At 40.7% G+C, this 5,510-nt stretch overlaps 1 pseudogene; it reads left to right on the top strand.

Annotated features, from left to right (window-relative positions):
- The first annotated feature begins 3,665 nt into the window (after positions 1-3,665).
- On the top strand, positions 3,666-3,784 carry LOC118608370 (annotated as a pseudogene).
- The last annotated feature ends 1,726 nt before the right edge of the window (positions 3,785-5,510 follow it).

Genomic DNA, 5,510 nt, shown 5'->3' on the forward strand with positions numbered 1-5,510 from the left:
CAGGAAACAAATCACAAAACGGGAACTTCTGTGAGCTGCAAATAGGAGAATTGAACACGTTATTGCTTCACTCTAGAAAAACACTCAGACATATACACAGATACTTACATATGCAAGATTTATGTATTGGAGACGGGCCCAACACACACCGGAGAAGTCGAGTTCATCTTCTAGGCCCTTCTCCCCTCCTTTTCAGCACCTGACTTCTTCCTCTATGGGTGTACCTCACTACAACCCCCAGGTGGCTAGAATCCCCGCTCCACACCTACCCTTTCTGTTCTTGGGCTTCTTCTCTTCCAAGAATTAGCAACTTCACATCTCATTTTATAAAGAACTGTTCTTGTAAAGCATGCACTAAGCTAATTCGCATTAAGCCATACACCTTACTGTATTGCTACTGCCGGGCAGATGGAGGAGGTAGATGGAGAGCTTTGCATCCTAACAGGCTTGCTCTTTCATCCAGCCATTCCTTCAGCACATATTTCCTGAGTGCCTACCATGTGGTACAGAAGCCAGACACATTCCTTGTTCTCACAGAGCTGATATTCCAAGGTGGACAATTCCATTGTGACACAAATGAGTCTCTCACACGGCAAAGGATAACAGAAAGAACTCTACCTTCCAGACAGAGCCCAGTCCAAATCCTGACTCTACCACTCCTGGACCTTGGGCAAATTAATAAACTGATCAGATGGTCGGTTTTCTGACGTCTGAAATAAAGATGATCATAGCAGCATAGCTAGAACATAGTGGACCAGGGCAGGGTGGACAGTGATGAGCTAAGAGAGGTCAATGGGGTCAGAACAGGTAGATCCTGTGGGGTTTTTTTTTCATACTTTTTAACTAAAAGCACCCTCGTGACCATTTGTGATCTGGAAATGTTCTCTCATTGGCAAGTCGGGAGAGATTATATTGCAATAGATGGCTTGGTTCTGTGTATTTTATTATATGAAAATTACACCTGAATTAAAATAAAAACACAGTGTGCTATCACTATGCACCTAGCAGATTGGCAAAACTTAGACTAACAACAATAAATGTCAGCCGAGATACAGAGCAACAGGAACTCTAAATCACTCCTTGTGGGAGCGCAATGGGTACAAGCACTTTGGAAAAGCATTTGGTAAGATTGTAAAGCTGAAGTCACGCATACTGAAGGACCCAGGAATTGCACTCCTGGGTATGTCCTTAGGAGACAGACACACTAATTTTCCCAATAACCAATACTAGAAACAATGCACCTGCCCATCGATAGTAGAATATGTAAGCAAACTGTAATATAGTCGACAATATACTATTATATAGCATGGAAAATGAACTCCAGCCTTGAAACATGAATGAATAAGCATAATGTTGAACAAAAGAATCCAAACACAGAAGAATCCATACTATACAGGGTTCCATTCGTATAAAGTTCAAAAGCAGGCAAAATGAAATGACGTTGTTTAGGGATGTATACACAGGCAGTAAAGCTGTAAAGAAAAGCATGTGCATTGGTCACATAAATGTCAGTATAACGGTTCCCAGTAGGGTGGGAGAGGGGGATGGGGATTGGGAGAGACATGTGGAGGCCAGGGTGCTTGACTTGAGTAGTAGTTAAATGTGTGTTCACCTTATCATCACTTCCTAAACTGTATGTTGATATTTTCTATACCTTTATGTATGTATGCTGGATTTCACAACTAAGTTTTAAAATGTTCAATAGATGAATTTATTAGCAGGTTAGAAATGGCTGGAGAAAGAATTAATAAATTGTAAAGAAAGCATCTAAAATGTGGCACGGAGGCACAAAGAAATAGAAAATTTGAAAAAAAATGAAAAATAGAAGACATGGAAGATAGAGTTAAAAAGCCTAACAAAAAAAAATCTAATTGTCATCCCAGAGAGAGAGGACAGAATGTGGCAGTGGCGAGATTTAAAGAGATAATCACTAAGAACTTTCCAGAACCGATGAGACACAAATCCATAATTCAAGAAGCGTACTAAATCCAAATAGGAAGAACAGAAATAGATCTATACCTAGACACAAGATCTTAAAAACAGCCAGATTTTAAAATCTGATCATCTTTGAAACCATGACTTTTAGACTTAGAGCTGACTTCTCAATGGCATCGATGAAATCCAGAAGAGAGCTGAATAACAATTTTCAATGTGCCAAGAGAATAATTGCCAGAGAAAGAAAAAAAAATAGGTCACATTTAAACAATCAGAAGTCAGAATGTCTTCAGACTTTTTGGCAAAGCACTGGGACCTAGAACACAATGAACTAATGCCTTCCAAATTTGGGCGGGTGGGGAGATGATTTTGCAACCTGGAATTGTACACCCGAACTGTCAAACTGTGAGGTTAGACTAAAGACATTTTCTGACATGAAAGTTCTCAAATAGTTTACCTCTTCTGCATTCTTTCTCTGGAAACTACTAGAGAAGGTATGCCAACGAAGCCAGAGAGGAACCTAAGAGGTAGAGATGAGATCTATGAAGCAAGGGCCCCAAGACAAAAGAGAGGTAAATGTAACCTCCAGGATGATGGCAGGGGAGCCCAGGCTCGCAGCTGGACAGTGGGCCTGGAGGGCAAGTCAGAAGGCTCCAGGAGAGAGAGCTCCGATGGAATGAACTGCCAGACATCTCTGAGCAGTTGGAAAGGAGATGCAAACAGTTGGCAGGAGTACTGACGTATGTATACACATAAGAGAGCAAGCAACACAGGGATTGGAGGAGATAGTGTTAACTCTAAAGAAAACAAAGCATTAAAAGAGAAAGGAAACACCATCAGAGTAATTACTCAGTTGTGACCAGTGTTCCCATGGACTTAATAATGTGAACGCCGGGAAGTGATCTAACCCAAATCGTCATATACCATACTGGAAGGACTGGGGAGGGGGCAAGAGTGAAAGAGCTACATCACTTGTAGAACCATTTAACTCTTTGGACCAGGGGCTAGCAAACTGTGGCCTGATTTTATACAGGTGCGAGCTAAGCATGGTTTTTACACTTTTAAATGATGGAACAAATGAGAAAAAGATTTTGCGACATGCGAAAATTACATGAGATTCAAATTTCAGGGTCCATAAACAAAGGGTGTTTGGCACACAGCCACTCTCATTCATTAACATATCATCCCTGGTTGCACTTGAACCATCACGACGGCCAAGCAGAGTAGCTGCAACAGAGAACATGTGGCCTCAGATATTTATTATCTGGCCCTTTACAGAAAAAGTATGCTGACCCCTGCTTTAGAGCACGTTTATATACACCATTGATAAGTGAAAGAACTAAATAATCGTTTAAAAAGGAAATAGGGAAAATTAAAGTTTATTAATGACTTGTATTGGGGAATTTTACAGATATCCCAGAACACTCAACATTGAGAGAAGAATTTTGATGGAAAAAAAACTAAAGGAAAAAGCCAGATACATAACATCCAAATAACGAAGAGCATACAAAAAAAAATAGAACTTGATTAATCCCAAAACAGGAAGGAAAGAAGGAAGGAAAAGAAACAAGACACCATGATAAATAGAAAATATAAAATAGAATGTCAATAAGATGTGATTAGCAATAGCCACATACCACGTTCTTGAGAAGACTCAATACTGTGTATATGTCAGCTTTCTATATATCGACCTAAAAATTCAATGAAACTCCAATTAAAAATCTAATGGGGTCTACAGCCATACCACCCTGAACATGCCCAATCCCGTCTGATCTCGGAGACTAAACAGGGTCGGGCCTGGTTAGTTCTTGGACAGGATACTGCCTAGGAATATCAGGTGTTGTAGGCATTTAAAAAAAATCCAGTGAGAATGACTTAGGAATCATAAAATAGCTATTTCAAAATTTATTTTGAAGAAAAAATGCACAAAAAGTTAAGAAATTTTTGAAAAATATTAATAAATATGGTCTCGAGACAACTGGTTATTTGAATAAAATTAAGGTAGAGTGTTTCCATATACACAACAATAAAGTCAAGACAGAATAAAGAACTAAACATAAAAATGAAACTGTGAAAGTATTAAAATGATATAATAGGATTTTTAAAATAATCTTTGTGTACAGAAGACCTTTCTAAACAAGACTTAAATCAAAATGCCATAAAACAAAAAAGTGTTTAATACATTCTTATGGAGAAAAAAGCATGAAGTTAAAAAGAAGCAACACTTAGGTTTTGGTTCAAACGCCTGCTTCTTAAAAATAAAGTATCTGTTAAAAATTTTTTTTAAAAAGCAGCAGATTGAGAAAAAAATTGCGATATCTCTAATAGACAAAAGTCTAACAACATAATATACAAATAAATCCTACAAATTAAGAAGCTAAAAAGAAATAATTCAATACAAAAACAGTGAAGGAGAGCAATAGCCAATTCAGAAAGGATGAACTACGAATGGCAATAGACGTATGATAAAGGTGCAAGGAACTTGGGCAAACGTAAATCAAAGCAATGATTAAATACGACTTTCTCATCCACCAGAATGCCGCACATTGAAAAGGCTAACAATATCCAGTGTGGGTGAGGATGTGGGGAAATGAGTACTCATGTAGTCAGCAAGTAGGAGCACACAGAGGGTCGGGGTTGTTCTTGAGCCATCAGAAGTTTTGATGAAAATTTCAATGCACGAAACGAGAACCAAACAAGAACATGGACACCTAGCCGTGTTCAGGGACACTTGGGGCTCTCAGGAGCTCAGCAGTTTTGACGATGTTCGCCAGTGGTTGAAGTTAGGGTATAGCGTTATGGAGACGGGGCTACCGGGAGCCCTGCCGATGCTTGATAGACCATCTCAAAGTCAGAGTGGCCTTGAAGATGGAGACTTTCACCCGGAAAGTCAAGGAGTCCCCTCACTTAGGCTCCCTGGGAAAGCTGCAGGCTAGCATTGGGCTAATGCCACCTAAACAGCCCCAGAGGTCTTGCCGTAGAGAAGGTTCTAGAAAGAGGAGGTCAGCACAGAGACACCATACTGTCTCGGAACCCTCAGCCCTCTCATCTGCCTAGGAGCCGACTTGGAGGCTGGGCTGCAATGGGATATGAAGAGGGGTACCCACAAACTGTAAAATTCCAGTGTGGCTTTTTTAAGACTGATGAAACACACAAAATTGTAACTATTGTAACTATTTTCAAGTGTGTGAATCGGCCGCCCCTTTACTTCATCACGTTGTGCAACCATATCGTCTTTCATAACTTTTTGATCACCCCAAAAAGTAGACCCTGGACCCACTTACGGAGGCAGTCCTCTTTGAATTAATAGCACGAGGAAGATATAAAGAAATTTTTCCGAATAATGTCCAATATGCAAATCAGAAATGTTCAAAATTCATTGAAATGGGCACGCGGAGGGAGACACGGGACAGAGTCGCGCGCGCACGCGGAGGGAGCCACGCAGCGGAAGGAGCCACGCAGCGGAAGGAGCCACGCAGCGGAAGGAGCCACGCAGCGGAAGGAGCCACGCAGCGGAGAGAACGGCGCGCGGAGGGATCCGCGCGTGGAGAGTACTTGACGGACTACGGAACGCA

Source organism: Rousettus aegyptiacus, unplaced genomic scaffold, assembly GCF_014176215.1.
Source record: "Rousettus aegyptiacus isolate mRouAeg1 unplaced genomic scaffold, mRouAeg1.p scaffold_m13_p_9, whole genome shotgun sequence".
In the NCBI taxonomy this organism is placed as follows: domain Eukaryota; kingdom Metazoa; phylum Chordata; class Mammalia; order Chiroptera; family Pteropodidae; genus Rousettus; species Rousettus aegyptiacus.